This window comes from Sinohyriopsis cumingii, chromosome 10, assembly GCF_028554795.1.
Source record: "Sinohyriopsis cumingii isolate HCF-2022 chromosome 10, ASM2855479v2, whole genome shotgun sequence".
Taxonomy (NCBI): domain Eukaryota; kingdom Metazoa; phylum Mollusca; class Bivalvia; order Unionida; family Unionidae; genus Sinohyriopsis; species Sinohyriopsis cumingii.
The window spans coordinates 82966861-82989370 of NC_142970.1; the positions used below are offsets into that span (position 1 = coordinate 82966861).

General features: G+C 31.1%; 1 long non-coding RNA gene across 2 annotated transcripts in view; it reads right to left on the reverse strand.

Annotated features, from left to right (window-relative positions):
* Nucleotides 1-16750: 16750 nt before the first annotated feature.
* Nucleotides 16751-22510, reverse strand: part of LOC149790482 (uncharacterized) — an 88069-nt gene continuing 82309 nt past the window's right edge. Inside the window, exons 3-5 of one of the 2 annotated variants that reach the window (XR_016423622.1) lie at nt 19819-19901; nt 17418-17445; nt 16752-16768 (exon numbers count right to left, since the gene is read on the reverse strand). This is a non-coding gene — a long non-coding RNA (uncharacterized LOC149790482). Of the gene's footprint in view, nt 16769-17417; nt 17446-19818; nt 19902-22510 lie in introns of both variants that reach the window. The other variant, XR_016423621.1, reaches the window with a different exon arrangement.

Here is a 22510-nt window from a genome sequence, read left to right on the forward strand (position 1 = left end):
ATTAATCACTTTCAGCAAGTTTATATGGTTAATGTTGGATATTAATCGCAAATGAATCGATATATTTGTAGTGACTTGTTATACTGCTGGAAAGCATTCAAGGTTTGGAAATTATTTCAAAGTTGTCAAAATAGACAAAGAAATTAAATTATACAATCAATCTTTAAATTTCAAGTAAACCATTCTCTTCACTACTTATAACTTATGTCAGCAGCTCTTCTGTTTGTAACGACAAAATATTCAAGCCCAATGTCACAGTAGCGACGACCAGGCAATGACTGGCTTTACTTCTATTTCTAAAGATGTGTAAATATGTAATAAAAGAAACTGTTTACCAAACACTGGGATCTTCCTATATCTTAACCGTATTTATGTATTCTTGTACCCAAAATATATGTTTTGTGGCATAATTATTTTATGTTATTTTATCTAACTTACTTATGATATAAACATATAATATTATTCAGACATGAATCACTACATTTGCAAGGATTTCATATACTGCCCTATAGCACTCTCGGTTTGGAAATTGGTTCAAAGTTAGAAAAATGAAAGGGCAAATTGCATTTTGCAAAGGATCGTCATATGTGAACAAAGTGTTCTTATTTTTGCTGCATACCAAATCATTCCGCAGATAGATATAAAACAAAATTAGAGCAACACGAAAACAAAATCCTTATACATTATTCAGGTGAAATTTCACTGCCTCATTCGGATCATCTTTACGTCATATTGTCAGACAGTGACATCCAATTCAGTGGACGATGCCGTTATTACTTTACTTGACTATTATTGAAAATAATTACATTAATGCCTTTACACCAGCAAAAAAGGTTAATTGCAACAGTATTGCCCAAAAAGTTATCTATGATTTGTTTTTCATCTATTGCTTTTCTATCATTTCAAATTTCCACCGCTACACGAGCGAGAGAGAGAGAGAGTTTCAAAATATTAAACAGGGAATTACAAGAGACAGTGATCAAATTTTCAATTTTTTTTTTGTGTGTCTCTGATGGCTATATAAAGTATTAGAAAATGTGGATTCATAATACTTACGACCTGTTTTTGTGAAGGTGATAATGGAAAGAAAGAAATGTAAAAATAATTAATTCGATAGAAGCAATTAATATGACTACATATAAGAAAAATGATGAAATAATATACTGTTCTTTGGAATGTATTTCAAAATTCCTTATTGAATTTTTTGACTATACAAAAAACAAATGTCCACTGCATGTATTAACAAACTATTTGTGGATATATATCTCATGCAACATATATGTCTCTACGTATCATAACACAAACGTTGAAATCGACAATTCGTTACTCGTTTCGGTATGCATTTGTGGATTTATTCAAAACTAAATGTGTTGAGGTAAGTGCTTTGGATATTAGTCACTTTCAGCTAGTAAACCATTCTCTTCACTACTTATAACTTATGTCAGCAGCTCTCCTGTTTGTAACGACAAAATATTCAAGCACAATATCACAGTAGTGACGACCAAGCAATGACTGGCTTTATTTCTATTTCTAAAGATGTGTAAATATGTAATAAAAGAAACTGATTACCATACACTGGGATCTTCCTATATCTTAACCGTATTTATGTATTCTTGTACCCAAAATATATGTATTGTGAGATCTTTATTTTATCTTATTTTATCTAACTTACTGATGATATAAATATGTAATATTCTTCAGACATGAATCACTACATTTCCAAGGATTTCATATACTGCCCTATAGCACTCTCGGTTTGGAAATTGGTTCAAAGTTAGAAAACTGAAAGGGCAAATTGCATTTTGCAAAGAATCGTCATATGTGAACAAAGTGTTCTTATTTGTGCTGCATACCAAATCATTCCGCAGATAGATACAAACAAAATTAGAGCAACAAGAAAACAAGAACCTTATACATTATTCGGGTGAAATTTCACTGCCTCATTCGGATCATCTTTACATCATATAGTCAGACACTGATTTCCAATTCAGTGGATGATACCGTTATTACTTTACTTGACTATGATTGAAAATAATTACATTAATGCCTTTACACCAGCTTAAAATTCTAATTGCAACAGTATTGCCCAAAAAGTTATCCATGATTTGTTTTTCGTCTATTGCTTTTCTATCATTTCAACTTTCGACCGCTACACGAGCGAGAGAGAGAGAGTTCCAAAATATTAAACAGGGAATTACAAGAGACATTGATCAAATTTTCAGTTCTTTTTGTGTGTCTCTGATGGCTATAGAAAGTATTAGAAAATGTGGATTCATAATACTTACGACCTGTTTTTGTGAAAGTGATAATGGAAAGAAAGAAAAGTAAAACTAATTAATTCGATAGAAGCAATCAATATGACTACATAAAAGAAAAATGATGAAATAATATATTGTTCTTTGGAATGTATTTCAAAATTCCTAATTGAATTTTTTGTCTAGCAGAAAACAAATGTCTCATACAAAATATATGTCTCTATGTATCATAACACGAACGTTGAAATCGACCGTTCGATACTCGTTTCGGTATGCATTTGTGGATTTATTCAAAACTAAATGTGTTGAGGTAAGTGCTTTGGATATTAGTCACTTTCAGCAAGTTTATATGGTTAATGTTGGATATTAATCGCAAATGAATCGATATATTTCTAGTGACTTGTTATACTGCTAGAAATCATTCAAGGTTTGGAAATTATTTCAAAGTTATCAAAATAGACAAAGAAATTAAATTATACAATCAATCTTTAAATTTCAAGTAAACCATTCTGTTCACTACTTATAACTTATGTCAGCAGCTCTCCTGTTCGTAACGACAAAATATTCAAGCACAATGTCACAGTAGCGACGACCAAGCAATGACACTCTTTATTTCTATTTCTAAAGATGTGCAAATATGTAATAAAAGAAACTGATTACCATACACTGGGATCTTCCGATATCTTAATCGTATTTATGTATTCTTGTATCCAAAATATATGTATTGTGGGATCTTTATTTTATTTTATTTTATCTAACTTACTTATGATATGAATATGTAATATTATTCAGATAGGAATCATTATATTTGCAAGGATTTCATATACTGCCCTATAGTACTCTCGTTTTGGAAATTGGTTCAAAGTTAGAAAACTGAAAGGGCAAATTGCATTTTGCAAAGAATCGTCAGATGTGAACAAAGTGTTCTTATTTGTGCTGCATACCAAACCATTCCGCCGATAGATAGAAACAAATTTTGAGCAACAATAAAACAAAATCCTTATACATTATTCGGGTGAAATTTCACTGCCTCATTCGGATCATCTTTATATCATACAGTGATACACTGATATCCAATTCAGTGGACGATACCGTGATTACTTTACTTGACTATTAATGAAAATAATTACATTAATGCCTTTACACCAGCAAAAAAGGCTAATTGCAACAGTATTGCCTAAAAAGTAATCTATGATTTTTTTTCATCTATTGCTTTTCTATCATTTCAACTTTTGACCGCTACACGAGAGAGAGAGAAAGTTCCTAAATATTAAACAGGGAATTACAAGAGACATTGATCTAATTTTCAATTTGTTTTTCTGCGTCTTTGATGGCTATATCAAGAAAGTATTAGAAAATATGTATTCATAATACTTACTCTCTGTTTCTGTGAAGGTGATAATGGAAAGAAAGAAAAGTGAAAATAATTAATACGATGAAAGCAATTAATATGACAATAATATAAAAATGATGAAATAATATATTTTTCTTTGGAATGTATTTCTAAATTCCTTATTCAATGTTTCGACTATACAAAAAAGAATGTCCAGTGCATGTATTTACAAACTATCTATGGCTATATATCTCATGCAACATATATGTGTCATGGTATCATAGGAAGAACGTTGAAATCGACAATTCGATACTCGTTTCGGTATGGATTTGTGGATTTATACAAAACTATATGTATTGAGGTAATTGTTTTGGATATTAGTCACTTTCAACTTTGTTTATATGGTTGATGTTGGATATTAATCGCAAATGAATCGATATGTTTGTAGTGACTTGTTATTCTGCTGGAAAGCAAACAAGGTTTGGAAAACTTTTTAATGTTATCAAAATAAACAAAGAAATTAAATCATACAATCCATCTTTATATTTGAAGAAAACCATTCTCTTTGCTATTTATAACTTATGTCAGCAGCTCTTTTGTTTGTATTGTCATAATATTCAAGCAAAATATCAGTGTAGTAACGACCAAGCAATGACTGGTTTTATTTCTATTTCTAAAGATGTGTAAATATGCAATAAAACAAGCTGATTACCATACACTGCGATCCTTTTATATCTTAACCGTATTTATGTACTCTTGTACCCGATATCTATGTATAGTGGTATATTTAATTTATCTAACTCACTTATGATAAAAATGTGTAATGCTATTCAGAAATGAATTATTACATTTGCAAGGATTTCATATACTGCCGTATATCACTCTCGTTTTGGAGATTCGTTCAAAGTTAGAAAAATGAAAGGGCAAAATACATTTTACAATGAATCGTCATATGTGAACAAAGTATTCCTATTTGTGCTGCATACCAAATCATTCCGCAGATAGATACAAACAAAATTAGAGCAACAAGAAAACAAAATCATTATACATTAATCATGTGAGATTGCACTGCCTCATTCGGATCATCTTTACATCATAAAATCAGCAACTGACATTCAATTCAGTGGATGATATCATTATTACTTTACTTGACTATGATTCATAATAATCAATTCAATGCCTTTACAACAGTAAAAATGGCTAATTATTGTCTTGCCCTAAATGGAATCGATTACTTTTTTATCAATTCTTTCCTATCGTTTCAACTTTCTTCGTCTACACGAAAGAGAGAGTTCCAAAAACATTTAACAGGGAATTAATGGAGAAACTGATTAAATTTTCAACTTGTTTGTTTTGTGTCTTAAATTACTATTTAAAGAATGTTTAAGAAACTCAGGATGCATAGTACTTACTCCCTGCTTCTTGTGAAGGTGGTAATGGAAAGAAAGAAAAGTAAAAATTATTAACATGAGAGATGCGATTAATATGATTAATTAAAATAAAAATGATGAAATAATATATTGTTGTTTGAAATGTATTTCAAAATTACTTTTTCAATGTTTCGACTATACAAATAAAACAAAAGTCCACTGCGTGTATTGACAAACTATCTATGGCAATATATATCATGCAACATATATGTCTCTATGTATCCTAACAAGAACGCTGAAATAGACCGTTCGATACTTGTATCAGTTTGCGTTTGTGGATTTATTCGAAACTATATGTATTGTGGTAAGTGTTTCGGATATTAGTGACGTTCAACTCGTTTATATGGAAATTGTTGGATATTAATCGCAAATGAATCGATATATTTGCAGAGACGTAATATACTTCTGGACAGCACTCAAGGTTTGGAAATTGTTTCAAGGAAAGTTAGCAAAAGTAACAAAGAAATTAAATTATATAATCAGTCTTTATATTTGATGAAAACCATTCTCATTACTATTTACAACTTATGTCAGCAGCCCTCTTTCGTTGTATCGACATAATATGCAAGCAAAATGTCATTGTAGATTTGTCTAACAGAGTTATGATACAAATGTATAATATGATTCGCAAATTAATCGATATACTTGATAGGATTTCATATACTGTTACACAGTACTCACGCTTTTGAAATTCGTTCAAACAAAGTTAGAAAAATGAAGGGCAAATTGCATTTACAATTCATTGTTATATGTGAACGAAGCTTTACTATTTGTGATTCATGCGAAATAATTCAGGAAATAGATGCAAAGAAAATTAGAGTAACAAGAAAACGAAATCAATATGATCCAAATATTTACTATGAGTAACAAATGAATGGCTGCATTTGCAAGTATTTCATATGATGCCCTATAGAACTCACCTTTTGAAAATTTGTTCAAAGTTAGTAAAATGAAACGGCAAATTCCATTTTACAATGAATCGTCATATGTGAACAAAGCGTTTTTATGTGTGCTGCATACCACATCATTCCAGAGATAAATGCAAACAAAATTAGAGCAACAAGAAATCAAAATCATTATACATTATTCAGGTGAGATTACACTGCCTCAGTTGTATCATCTTTACATCGTAAAATCAGAAACTGGCATTCATTTCAGTGCACAATACCATTATTACTTTACTTGACTATGATTTAAAGTAATTACATTGATGCCTCTACAGCAGCAAAAAAGGCTAATTGCAACAGTACAGCCCAAAAAGTAATCTATGATTTGTTTTTCATCTATAGCTTTCCTATCATTTCAACTTTCTTCCTCTACACGAGAGAAAGAGAGAGAAAGAGTTCCAGGAGAATAAACAGAGAATTAGAAGAGAAATTGATCAAGCTTTAAATTTTTTTGTTTTGTGTCTTAGATGATTATTTAAAGAAAGTATCTGGAACTATGGATTCATAATACTTACTCTCTGTTTTTCGTAAAGGTGATAATGGAAAGAAAGAAAAGCAAAAATTAATAATATGGCAGAAGCGATCAATATGACTAAATAAAATAAAAATGATTAAATAATATATTGTTGTTTTAAATGTATTTCAGAATTACTTATTTAATGTTTGGAGTATACAAATAAAACAAAAGTCCACTGCATGTATTGACGATTTTTTTTTGCAGAGACTTAATATTCTCCTGGATAGCACTCAAGGTTTGGAAATTATTTCCAACTAAGTTATAAAAATAAGCAAAGAAATTAAATTATACAATCAATCTTGATATTTTTGAAGAATAACATTCCCATTACTATTTAGAACTGATGCCACGAGCTCTCTTTCATATATCGACCATAATATTAAACAAAATGACATTATAGCAAAGAACAAGCTATGAATGGCGATATTTTTCTTTCACCAGATGTGTAAATATATAATGAAAACAACCTGCTTACCATACACTGGTGTTTACCTATATCGTAATTATACGTTTTCAATATTTTTCCTGGACCTAACTTGTTTCTGAGCCAAATGTTTAATATGATTCGTAAATAAATCTCTACACTTGTTAGGTTTTTATATACTACTGGATAGCACTCACGTTATGGAAACTCATTCAAAGAAAGTTAGAATAATGAAAGAAGAAATTGCATTATACAACCAATCGTTATATATGAACAAACCGTTCCTATTTGTTCTGCATACCATATAATTCCAGAAATAGATGCAAAGAAAATTTGAGCAACAAGAAAACAAAATCAATATATCTTATTCAGGTGAGATTCCACTGGATCATTTGGATCTTCTTCATACGACAAAATAAGAATCTGACATTCAACTCAGTGGATGATACCCTTATTACATTACTTGACTATAATGTAATATATTTACGTTAATGCCTTCACAGCAGGAAACAAAGGTTAATTGCTACAGCCTTGAACTTAAATAATCTACAAGTGGTGTTTCAACTAGTGCTTTCCTACAATTTCCACTTTCTTCGTCTACACGATAGAGAGGTCTCAAACATTAAACAAGGAATTGGAAGAGAAACTGATCAGATTTTCAGCTGATTTTCAGCTCGTTTCTTATGCTTCTTAGATGATTCTTTTGAGAAAGTGTTAGCAAATATGAAGATATAACACTTACTGACTTGAAATTTACAAGTTCTTTGTCTGCGTCTATGTCACGACGTAATCTCAATTTTATAATTTATAAAAACTAATTACTGTTTACATCAATGTCAGAGCCTTTACCGAAGTTATTGAAGCTTTCATAGTAGTGATTCTAATCGTGAAAACTCTAAGTACTGAACGATATCCGCGACCTCCATTTTGGAGAGTGCAGAATACCACTCAGTTACTTTAAATAGCAGATTTCAACCAGAGCATAAACAGCGACCACGTGATTTGACGCAATGGTAATTCACATCAATGAATGTAGTATGTAATATGACATTTTCCATGAAAGTGGCATACGAAAACACGCTCAAAATTGCTGATTTTCACAGCAGTCATCAAACGGCGCTTTTATGCGAATTGGGTAGAGGCGCCCAAAGGCACTTGTATGCGAATCGGGTAGAGGCGTCCAAAGGTGCTTGTATGTGAATGGAGTAGAAGCGCCAAAGGCGCTTGCATGAGGTAAAGGGTTAATGAGAAGGTGAGCATAAGAATCCAAGGTGCAAATGGATTATATGAAGATCTGCTCACCACTGTAACGAAACGAAAACTAAATAAGTTTGGTCATGTCTCACGCTCATTTGTCCTGTTAACGACAATCGTGCATGACACAGTGAGAGGAAAGACCAAAGGAGGCAGACGGAAGAAGAGATGGGAACATGACTTCAAACTGGCAGGTATGGACTTTTCAAAGTCCCATAGAGCAGTGGAGAGCAGGAAAAATGGAAAGATATTGTCGCAGTCATCAGTGGTGCCCCTACGATCAGACAGAGTATGGGTGAACTGAAAATGGATGAATTGGTGATGTTGATTACTTTGAAAAGTTTGTGACCAAACAATCAACGGTTACGAGGTTTTAGTTCACCTCTGACAGAACGGTAAAGGGTCATATAGTAATCTCTATCTAAATTTTATCACTAGATTCGTAGAATCTATGGGATGCTATAATCACTATAATCATGTAATTGGAGTTTTTGCTTTTAACTATCTGCCAAAAAACATAGAGGGAGATATAGAAAAAAGTTTAATAATTAAAGTAGGTAACCATATGTTAGCCTATGTTTATCGTAGCAGAGAAAGTTGCATTATGGACTATTATCATGCAATGCAAGCAGTTATACATTTTAGCCGATCCTTTTAAAATAGTTTCGTAAATTGTTTATTATTTTTATTTACAATGTTCACATATATATGAATCCAATTAAAAACGAGTGACGATTGTAGTTTTTTAGTTATAATTAAGAAATCGGTAATATATTCTGGCATGAAGATATTTTCTGGCTGCAATATAGTATCACATTCAACCATTGATTATGGGCCGAACAATTTGGGCCAGTCATACACTATGTGTTCTTTCTTATTTAGTGTTGTTTGTGAAATGTTCACGTCACAACTACAGATGAGGACAGTTTGCATGTTTTCTGTTTATTAAAAAGACCATCTCAGATTACTCCATCTTTTTCTAACTACACTACATGAAATAAATCAGTTTACTCTCTTCCTAATAATAAGTAAAAATACAAATTTTCTCCCCAGAGCAATAAATATTTTTAACATCTTCCTCACTTACCATAAAATGAACAGTGAAAATCAATTCAGTATTTCTAAAATAGAAATATGTATATTCAATAACTAACTGACATATCTCCCCAGAGCAATAACTATATGACATATCTGCCTCACCTATCATAACATGAACAGTGAAAATGTATTTAGCATTTCTACAACATATATTTTCATATTCAAACACAAAGCCCTTCAAATCGACTCGTGATATAAAAGCCAGATGCATTTTCCTGCATGTCATTAAAAGTGACTAATGACATACTTGTGGCTCAGGTTCGTACTCGACCACTGGATCAGTCCGGTTGGCTGCACTGGTTTGTGTTTGATCATGGTTTGCTTCTCAGATCACCTCCAAACTAAATACTTCGCGTTGATTTGCCATGAAATTCTTCCATTCAATGTGTACTCAGGGAACCATACTCCGCGAGCATGAGGATGCATCTATCATCCACTGTACAAGCTGGATGGCAATATAAAATCATGTGACAACCATCGGGACATCTTCTTAATGTCAACTCCGAGCCAGAATTATGCTGAATCCAACTGTGCATCACATCAGTCAAAGGATCCTGTCAGAGAGTCATTGTGTCTTCTGGATAGGAAAAGGGACCAAAGACAATGTTTGCAGGTCGTCAATGCCGGAAAAAATGCCAGGAACAGAACTACAACCTATACAAGACATACATCTACCTGACGAAAGACTGACACATTCAACCGTGGAAGCATTTGAAAGATCATGGCAAAATTTGGTTGCCTAAAGAAATTAATTGCCGTGGTTCTGCAGCTCCATGAATGTATGTTTGCTCGTGTTGTGGATGATTGTGACTCATCAGAGCCGTCCTCAGCCATGAATGAAGTAAACACAAAATGTGTTTGCCCAACCCTCTTTTGCATGATGGAATTCGCCATGCATACGGGTGCCATCCGTGACTATGACGCTGGAATCGACATCTGATACCGGACTGAGAAAAAGCTGTTCAGTATGAGAAACCTACCGGCAATAACAAAGTCACACTGTTTGTGATCTAATCTTTGATGACTAGTTCCTGAATGCTAAGTCTGAGTCTGACGTGAAAAACAGAATGACCTATTTGTCTTCAGCTTGTGACAACTACGTTATCATAATTATCATCAGGTAGATACTGGCGATGCGCCAACCTGCACCAGGAATGGGTGTTTTATGAACACCATATCATCACAGTAAATGACCAAACTCTCGAGACAGTGGACAAGTTCACCTCGGCAGCAAGCTCTCACGTGCAGTCCATATTGATAAAGAAACCAACGCCAGAATTGATAAAGACTGGGTGTTCTTTATCAGATTATGTGAACAAGTATGAGCGCAAAGAGTCATCATTCTACAAATACAACTTAAGGTCTACACAGCCTTCTGTTTTTGTCAACCCTATTATGTGCTTGCGAAATTTGACCGTGTATAGACGCCATGCCAAGAAGCCGAACCATTTTCGGTTAGACATCCTGAAGAAACTGATGAGTATAAGGTGGCTGGACAATGAAAACCTCAGAAAAAAGTGCATCCTCCACTGATGAGTCGCATCTACTATCAAGTGAGCCACGGACAGCTCAGAGCTCAAATCGGCATGATCAGCCATACACGCACTCACACAAACCAAACAAGTCAGTAAATGTTATGGTAATCTTCGAACTCAAAGAACACACAACATCAGGATGCATCTTAAGGGCTTAAAGAAAGTTTACATGTCTAATTGCAAGAAGGGCCTAATATATATATATCCGTGGTAGCTTCAACGGCCTAATAAAAGGTATATAATACTTGCATTCACACCTAAAATGAAACATGTACTTAAAAGTTTAAGAAAATGATTTACTGCCACCATGACATGCCAGTATATGCTTTGATACTCTCGTTTGCTGGTACTACAGATGTAACCACATATTGAAAATTGATTGCAAAAATGAAGCACCACAGTTTGGTCTTGTCGGGTATCAATATATATATATATATATATATATATATATATATATATATATATATATATATATATATATATATATATATATATATATATGTAGCAATACAATAGCATACTCTGACTTGGTGGAATGCAACAATAAACTGTCGTGGTATTTATAATGGGAATGATAATGATAACATCAATTAAATTAGTATCTGTATGGTAGCAGGTGCTCAATAATAGACAGATATGTGGTAATAGCAGGAGTTGAATATCAGGTAGTGAAAAGTGACCTTAACCAGATGTATATGTTAACACTTTCAGTAAAGAGGTTATTTTACTATGCCAAACATTACAGCTGCTAGGGAAAAGGTTTAACAGATAAAGAAGTTGTAACAATAAAAATTGAACATGCCTTACCATAACTAGATTAAAAGTTTTAGTGATGTATTTGCACCAAATTATAATAAAGATATAGCTTTCTAGCAAATACAGTAACAGCTTTAAGTTTCTGCAGCGAGGTAGGAATTTGTTTATATATATATATATATATATATATATATATATATATATATATATATATATATATATATATATATATATATAATATTTTCAAAAAGCCATGATATAATGCTAGATGACATTGAAATGAAGAAACCGTTTAAAACTAAATACACCATGATATTTGAAAACGATAGTACACATTAACAAATTATATGATGTTATTGAGATTCCCCCTCCTGATTCGGATACAATTGAGTGGATATAATCTCAAATTTACATGAAATATCAACGAACGAAGATGGCATTATCTTGCAGTAGACTATTTATGACAACATACCTTTTGAGGTGTTTTCTCCATAATAGCAAAGCTAAATGCATCCGTAATAACCAGAATAAATTTATGGTTATATCTCCTTCAATATATGTGTAACAAAAGACATGTTTCCATAGACTAGGACGTTCCAATATCTTTATGCATCAATGTATTAATGTATCCACCGGACATTTTTGTATGTATTATGTTGTTACTCATTATTATCTTGTGTGTGTTATAAATGTTTCTGATGTGTCGGAAATGAATAAATACATTTGCAGAGAGCCTACGTATAACACTCACCTGTATAATTTATTTCAAACAAATAAGAAAAACAGACTAAGAAACTGAATAACACATTCTGCTGAATCTAACATATTTTTGCAACTAAAGACAAATATAATCAGAACAGATAAAGTCATCAAATTGTTTAAGACTAAGGAGATTTCAATACCTAATTTGAATAATCTTTCTGGATATAATCACAAATTGAAACATAATTCTGTGACAGATACATTACTGGAGGATTATTAAAAAAGTCTTGTCATATTAATATTGGTACAAACAAAATACTAGACATAACAATAATGCTATTAAAGGCATATATACGTTGCTCTCTTCTGACACCAATTTAAAATTTGAGGTTACATCTTCAACAGCAGAGTTAGATTTTGCTACCTCGTTAAAAGTTTGTTCAGATTATTCTTCAGTTTGTGCCCAGGGCTTCTTCTAGACACTGAACAAAGTTATTGGAAGAGAAAAAAAATTTCTACGCAGCTGTTCAGTGTCTTAGAGGATTGTTTAGAGAAAGTATTAGAAAGTATTAAAACATGTCATATTGTAACTTACCAGCTATTTTGTCAAGAATATAATGAAAAAGAAATAAAAATAGAAATCAGTAAAACCGCACCATTGATTATATCAGTGTAAATACATTCATCATGAAACAGTTTACTGTAATCAAGAAAGTATGTCAGTTTTGCCTGTTAGATCTATTTTGCTTGTTAGATCTATTTTGCATACCAAAATGTTTACTTTGCTTTTTGGAAAAGAACAAGCTATATATATATATATATATATATATATATATATATATATATATATATATATATATATATATATATATATATATATATATATATATATATATATATATATATATATATATATATAAAACAATACCGTTCCAATATAATAGGAGGTTCCAATATCTATTTGCGCAAGTGTGTATACATGTATCCATTAATATTTATTGTTTATGTATTTCTCGTTATTATTCTTTCTAAATGTGTTCATGGTAAACGCATTGGTTATGTGTCACAATTAATCGATTTCTTGGCACAAAATCTTCACAGACTGTTTGATAACAGTAAAGTTTGGAAATTATTTCAAACCAAATAAACATCATTATAATGTTACGAATCTAAATTTTAAAATATCTAACATAAAGAATGTAAAATCAACAAGCAATTGATTCCCCTGCAATACAAAAGAAAATTCAAAACGCAATAACTATCGTGAATTAGATTGCAGCTAATCATACACGTCCTATCACATATCCAGATATTGAGAATGTTCTAAATGAATTTCAATAGTTTTGATTGTCCTGATAAATCATTGTATAAACCATAAAGTCAATGAATATTTTAGTAATTTCAATGAATATTTTAAACACATAATTCCCTTCGATTCAACATAACCAAAACCTTATACAGAAGGAATCAAAAATAAACAGTAATGATTTATTTCTTCATCCAATCCCAATGTATACACATTTTGGCTTAACCTACATAATATGAACCAATCCAAATGAACAAGTGTGTCTCTATTTTATTATAACAAGCAAATTCTCATTGACATGTGCATGTCCTTGTACCCTCGTATCAATCAACATATGCATTTTGGTATGTATTCTTGTCTTGTGTCATTCACTGATTTTAATAATGCCAAAGTGGGTTATATTTTCACAAATGAATCGATATAATAATAATAAGAATGAGGACTTTGTATAGCGCCTAATCTTTAGAAGCTCTAAGGGCTTTACAACATTAGACAACACCTATAAGATAAGAAAACATATAATGATATGATTACAAAACAAAAACCATGAAATTATAAAACATAAAATATGAAAAACATGCTGAGAATATTTAAGGTATTAAACATTTTTAGGTCTTTATATTTGTTCTTGCAGTCGAAATAAGTTTTGCTGCGTCTTCATATTCTGCTGGAAAGCACGTATTTGTTGGAAAATCTTTCAAACAAAAATTAGACAAATGAGATCATGAAACTACCAATCACTCATATGTTAATATCCTGCTGGATATAATACAATTTTAAAAATACATTCCTACAAGATTTGGAGAGGAAGTTATAAAATAATGCAATTATTGAATGCTAATGAGATTCAGATGCCTGATGAAACTATAAATATTTGAAAACGACGTAAGATTCAGTGAAAGATGCAGACATTGTCCTTCCGAAAGCAAATGAAAAAGAAGTAAACATACTAATATTCTTAAAGAAAAGAAAGGTCCAAAAACATGCTATTACTTTAAAGTGTTTTATCAACTGACCCTTATTTACAATTCTAGCTTAAGTTCTCTACAGAACACTCATGTCTGTGCCATGTTTAATATAAGATGACAACATTGCTGACAAGCACTTTTATAATTTGTTTTCCACCTAATTATTATCCATGATTCTAAATTAAATCCTAATAGATTTTCATGTTTCATTTACAGGTCTATATTTTGTTCTTTGCTTAACAGCTACGGACTATCGTCCACACAAAAGAAGGTTATTGGAAGAAGAAAAATGTGAATTTGTATTTTTGTTCTATGTCTTTGACGAATCTTTGGAGAAAGTCTTATAAAAATGGAAATTTAAAACTTACCCACTGTTTTGTGAAGGTATAATACAAAAATAAGATGAAAAAATGTAATAATATGATGCCACTAATTAATATGAGTACAAATAATGCCACGACGACATAATGTGTTGTAACAAGCTTTAATATTTGAGTGAGTTTGCAAACCTGCATGTATCCAAAAATATCTGTAATGTTGTATGTAGTCCAACTTGTCCAGGATCAAAATACGTATTACGTGTTGGAAAATGAATCGATACATTTGAGTTAAACATGCAAATAATGATGGACAAGCCTCAGTTTTGGAAACAGTGTTATATGACATTAAAATGTAAAATAAGAAATTATTCAGTAAATCGCTTCATGTGACCAAATTCACACTCCCATGGATATCACATAATTTAGGAACTAAATTACAAAATATTTGAACAAGAAAAGACATGATCAAATTGTCTGATGTTGAGATTCCTCTGGCTTAGTCGGATCATCATTACTGGATATAATCTCCAATTGACATAAATATATATGAAAGTTATCGATATTACCTTGATGAACAATATTTCAAAATATATTAAATATATTCATCTTGTTAAACACATGAAAATAAACTAAATATAAAAAGGTAACCAATAACTTGTTTGTCATTTACCTCTTATCTGTAATTTAACTTATGTCTTCTAGATATTAGATTTAGTTTTGCACTTTAACTGTTTTTGCCTTTTTCCTTCATTTTCTCTTGGGGATTAGTTTAGACAAAAACAGTGCAATGAAGAACAAGTAAGTTTTTCTCATCTTGTGTGTCTTATAGGACGGTTCAATAAAATATTAGAAAATGCGGATAGATGATACTTACTCTCTGTTTTGGAAAGGATGCAATTAAGAAGAAGCAAATTATGCAATGAATAATATGATACAAGAGATTAATATCAGTAAAATTAGCAACATTATTTCATACTGTATTGTAATGGAGAGCATATGTCATCTTTACTTGATATATGTATCGTGCATACTAATATATATATATATATATATATATATATATATATATATATATATATATATATATATATATATATATTTCATCTTAAAAAATGACATGCTTCCCACGACTATATGTCTTCGACAATGTCTGAATACAGTAGGATATATATCTTTATCCATATGCGTTCATTCATATATTAACCAAGGTATTTTGATACATGTTCCTGGTAATTAGTCATAATGAACTTGTTTATGACGAAAATGTTGGCTAAATTTCGCAAATGAATTGACATGTTAGCAGTGAATCTTCATATATTGCCGGATAGAACTCAATCTTAGAAAATAATTCAAGCAAAATTAGAGAAATAAAAAAATAAATTATATAATGCAATTAATCGTAATATGTGAACATAATGCTAGCATTGTGTTGGATACAAAATAATTTACGAAATAAATTCAAGAAAAGCGAGAACCAGAAAAGAAAAATTCGGTATATTCGATGCTGATTATATATGACTTTCCAGTTCAGGTCGTGTTTATTTAATATAATCACAAATTGACATAAACTTCAATGAAAGATATGGATATTATTTTGAAGAAATATAATGAAAAGGCCTGAACACATTAATATTGTTACATAAAAGGAAACATCCTGAAAACTATATTGTCATTATTTGTTTGTCAACTTAATCTTATCTCTGATTCTAGTCTAAGCTTTCTACAACATACAACATATTATCCGTGTTATTTCACTCTTTTATACACGTTTTTTCAGATTTCCATTGTGTCTTTTCTTACGCACAAGACAATGTTATTGCACAAAGATATCCGATTTTCTTTAATGTTCTTGAACCTGAACAGCTTTTAGATACCGTAGTACAAAATGTAGTGATCTTACACTTACCCACTGTTTTGTGTAGGCTATCACGAAAAAGAGGAAGTAAAAAACAGTAATGTTATACTATGTTATACTTAATATCACATATATATTATTACAACTTTATTTGTTATAAGTGTGTCCTCTATAAAAGTATAATTAAATGTCTTCTTAACAGTCAACGTGCAATATATGGCTATACACTTATGTATATTGGTCTGTATATAAAATTTGTTCCCATAGACGAGAATCTTCCAACATCGTTATACGTATGCCTGAATCTACGTATCCATCAATATGTGTATTGTAGAATGTATTCATGGTGACTATTCGATATGAACTTGTTGAACATCAACCTGCACGGGTTTATTTGTTGCTTTTGTTGTGGATTCCTGTATTTATTTATTTTTTCTATGATAGATATATTTACCTAAACTCTTTATATAATGCCAGATATTACTCAAGTTTTAAAAAATGTCCAAACAAATTAGAAAAATAAAAAAAGAAATCGAATTCAACATTGAATCCTTATAAGACAATGCATTCATATTCTGCTGGATGCAACATATATTTGTACATAGGCTGAAATAAATTTTGCAAAAGACAAAAAACATAAAATTATTTAGTGCTGATGGGATTTCACTCCCTGATCCGAAACATCTAGACTGGATATAATCACAATATATCACTAACCTCAGTGAGAACTATCGACAGTTCTTTGCTGTAGGATAAGACAAATAAACGTTTATAAATATTAAAGAAAATAAACCACATATAACACTATTGCTTTCAACAGAGTTTATAATTTGTATTTCGTCTGATTTGTGTCAGTAAATTCAGATTACATAATATTCGGTATATTTAGATCCGTTACTTATTCTCAGAGTTTCTGCAGTTGTTTGTTGCGTCTTCTCAGGGATTCTTTTACACAGTAAATAAAGTTATTGGAGGAAAAAAATCTCTCAGAAGTATGTATTTTAATGCCCATATAATTACATCTCAGTGAAATGGTTTAATGTCCATATTAGTGAGGTTCTTTAAATACAGATGAGATGCTTTAAGCATCAATGTGTGTCATTTTGGAGAATTACAACATGCAGATTTAACACTCTAAATTGTTTGTGTTTATGACAATTAAAGCTTGTGAACCATAATCGGATACTTCCTAATTATATGTGAGCGTTATTGTCAAAATTCACATGCAGTATTTAGATATTACTGATACGTTTCTTATGTATTACAGACCACCCCATGTGGCAATCTTATGAGAATCACTGCCATGGCATTTGTATTGCAAGTACCTACCAAGGTAAATAAAACGTTTGAAACTTTTACGAACATTGCTTTAAGGTACCACATCTCTTGTGTGTGACCATGGGTTGAAATATGTTAATCAGCTGTCCAGTACATGTTTAAAGTATATGCATGCCTTAGGTCATTCAATTCGAATACCATGACAATAAAAATGTCCATCGTAGATTTGGCATTTTGTCTATTTGAACATCTCACAAAACAAAAGAGAGCCGGCATGTGATTTATAGTGACAGTACACGGTGACTCGTGGACCAAGTGATTTTTCATCTGAAAGTTGTTACTTTCTTTGCAATAGGAACATACAGTTGAAATGTGCAAAATTTTACAACAGTAATTGTGATTTTGTCATTGCCTTTCGTATATCTAGTGGCATCTCATTTGCTTTAAAAAATACAGAAAATGGTCACTCTTATAAAATTGCTATAAGAACTATATATATATGGCTGGGTTGAAAGCAAATATATCATAAATGTAACAAAAGCAAATGGATTATTCATGTTTTAGCCACTAAGACCATGGTACAAATGACAGATTAGATGCTTAGATATGTCAGATTGTGAAAGACTGGTACCATTTTTATAGTTTGCTGTGACGTGCAGACCGTTCAGAAAAATAACTACTGCAAAACGGGCACAAAATTGACACAAACGAAAAACTCCTATTTTAAGGGAGCACCATTAGCATTATGTAGCACTGTACTTAATTTAAAATAAATTTGTTAATGGTAAGTTGCATTAAAGTGGCACATAACTGACAGTTCAACCAATCCACTTTGCTTTACTCGATTAGTGCATCCTGTGCATTTGTATGTTGTTCTATTTAATTTAATTAATATGAAATTGCTACTGGCGATTATTACACACATGGAAACCCTTACTACTCAGCCTGTTAATTCTTTCCTTTAATATGTTATACTAATGTCAATGTAGAGACAAAAATGATAATTATGTCAGTTCCCGGAAGTAAAATGTGTGATTATTTAACAAGCATGAATGTTATGTACGAGTCATTTGTTGTGATTTTAAGTTTATTGAGTTACTTGCAAATTTCATAAGACCTTTGCAAAGCACTGCAATGTGAATGCGGACATTGTTTTAACAACTGTTTTCATGCTAAAGAGTTTGATCCGAGAGGAGTATTACACATTAAAGAGGTGAGAAATGGACTTCTTTGAGTTCTAAAATCAGAATAAATGAAACGAAACTTTACATCTAATCAGAATCTCTATATTTGTGTTTGACTGCTAATCAAGCGATCATCAGGAATGAATTCCAAAATTTCTTTTTTAAACATTGTAAACATTATGTTAGACATATGAATAATTGTATGTAAAGGTATTAATAATAAACTTTAGCTGATGCAACGTACTAAGTTTAATTGATAAAAATGTCTTTTCTTTTTATGAGATATTAAAAGAAAACAATTATTTAATCATATTTTCATATATCGGAGGGCAAAAGTGTGCAAACGGCGGGTACATTAAATTAATAGCCATAAAGGTCTCAATTCAATGGCAAAGGATTTATGTACAACTCTAGAATGTCTTTGACATTGTTCTTCCAAAATCATTTAAATTCGACTCGGATATAATGTTTTCTAAAACATATAAATATTTTTTAAAATATCCTGAGAGACGTTACAATATAGGTAATAATTAAATTGCATTCTTCACAAAAGGTTCCTTGGAAATATGGAAATCATAACATTTAACATCCTGGCATATAGGTGAATGCAATGTATAAACAAAACTTTCATCTACAAACTATTATAGACGACTTACCTATCTCACATTAATCAGTCTTTAAGAACATCTGGTTCAACTTCATTTTCAACGGTTACAGTTATCTTTTGAAAAGCAACAGTCTGAAAGAATAATTAATAATATATTTTAAATAAATAAAGTAAGTAAAATGCATAAATAAATATCACATAAATTAATTGAAATTATTTAATCTGAACCAACATGTGTTTGCTGTAACAATTATTATTCACCTACTGACTTTAAGATCTCATGTTTTGTATGGAATATGTTCAATGGTATACTGGTATGCTAACCATGTAGGCAACGTTTTCATGGACGATGATGTACTAACTAGAAAACATTTGCTCAAAATCTGTAAACCTTTCAATGTTTGACATAATTTCTTACATTTGGATTAAGCAGTACTGAAAGACTTTACACCTGACCACACATTATAAGGAAAACCATATCAGTGATGCACAAAATAAGCTGACTTCTCTGCAGTGTGGCAGTTTATAGCGATGTCTAGCACTGAGGCATAAGACATTTTTATTAACCAACAATTATTGATGATTATGATAAATGGAATTACTGTGAATGCAATAGATCAAGGGAGACAACATGGTATTTCATTATTTCTCATACTTACATGCATTTTTGTCCCTGGACAAGACTCCTGTACCTAGGTTGCTTAAAGCAATGAATGGCATGGCTGTGACGCATATCGGGAATACTATCTTAAAATATTATGATATCTGGTGGAATAATAAATAAGGGGATTATATATTTGCCGAACACACTCACAATGTTGAGAGTCAGTGTTACATATATCTGATTTAATATATATATATATATATATATATATATATATATATATATATATATATATATATATATATATATATATATATATATATATAATGTTTGTTTGTCAGTTTAAAGATTTTATTTTTCTTACATGCTATGGTACTGTAAATTTATTCACTAGAGATGATACTTTTTCAGAACATTGTTTGACCTTGACTGTTAGTTTATAAACAACAGATGTTGATCTAAATTCTGACCTGGGTTCAGAATTAGTAAACAAAGTTCCATTTCATTTTCAAATGATTGGTTTTTATCAAGGTCATGATGGAACTACGTGGGTTTTTTTTAAAAATTTTTATTCTGGGAATAAAATTATTGGTCTAATCAAGGCCATATTCTGTGTATGTGATATAAACATGATCATATGAAACCCTCTTCTCATTTCACAACTTGGGGGAATTTCGAAACTGCGTCTTATGATACAATATAATCTTTGTTTTGAGACAGATTTTTCCGTTTTGGGGTTTTCTCACTGGCGTCAAGTTAATTTGTTGTAGCCAGATTTAAGCTATAATAATTCTTCAGTTCATTTGGATTTCAAAAGGATTAATTCTTTATTCTCTATAAATATTTAGAGGAGTGCTCACACATAAACTTTGGAAAGACACTGCTTACAAACTTAATTTGGATTTCCAACATGGAGTGCCATCATTTATATTTCTACAAGGAACTGTAGATAAGCACAGTACTGACTGCAGCATATGTCATCCATCGTCGATTTTACATCAGGAATCGAATTTGAAATTATTAGAACATTTATTGCTAGGACTTTTGCAATCTAATTTGTGGATTATTCTTAGATTATTTTTTTATTTGATTCTTGAAACCGTAAGTTCTTCTCTTCTTTTATTTTTACAGAATTTTCCAGATTAGAAAATTATTTGTTGAATTTTAAAAAAGAGCTTGTTATTTTCACTTTTTCTGTGTTACTGTTTATTTGAGCGAAAACATGTAACAAAGAATTGGGTAGCTCATCCGAAATATTTGTATTTTGGCTAAAATATTTCAGAAAACATTGTTTTTTGAAATTTTAATTCCCCTGGCTTTTACTTTTTTTAAAAAGAAATCTTTATTGAGATCGACAAGCTTTTCTGAAATGGCATCAAAAGTGTGAAAATCATTCTTTCAAATCCTACAGAGGAACAATTAGATCTTTTCAACAAAGATGATTTGACTCAACTTGCCAGAAAATACGATCTTTCTGAAGTAAAGGCTTCCTTAACGAAACAGGAAACAAGAAATATTTTGGTTCAGTATTTGGTAAAAAAGAATGTTTTGGCTGAAAGTGTTATGGTTTCAGTCAGTAAGCCTGTATCAGACTCTGACACAAAAATGAAGGAATTATAATTAAAATACAAGATGGAATTGAAGTTGAGGAAGCTGGAGCTTCAGAAAGAAGAAAGAGAAAACAAATGCAAACGCAGTTGCAATTAGAAAAAGAAAAAGAACAAATGAAATTGGAAAAAGAGAAAGAGCAAATGTATTTACAAGCAGAAGAAAAAGAAAAACAAAGAGAAATGCAGTTACAATATGAAAGTGAGAGAGAGAGAGAGAGACAGGAAAGAGAAAAAGAAAAACAAATGCAATTACAAAAAGAACAAATGCAAATGCAATTAGATAAGGAAGAATAAGGGAAAGAGAGGGAATATCAGTTTAAGAATAAAAGAAATGGAACTGGCAAGTGGTAAGCGCATTCATACTTCAAATCCAAATTTAAGTTTTGATCTTGCAAAGAACATTAGGTTAGTGCCCCCTTTCTGGGAAAGAGAAGCAGACAAATATTTGATTCATTTTGAAAATGTTGCTGAAAAAACTGAAATGGCCAAGGGAGCATTGGACTGGTTTATTACAATGTCTACTCACT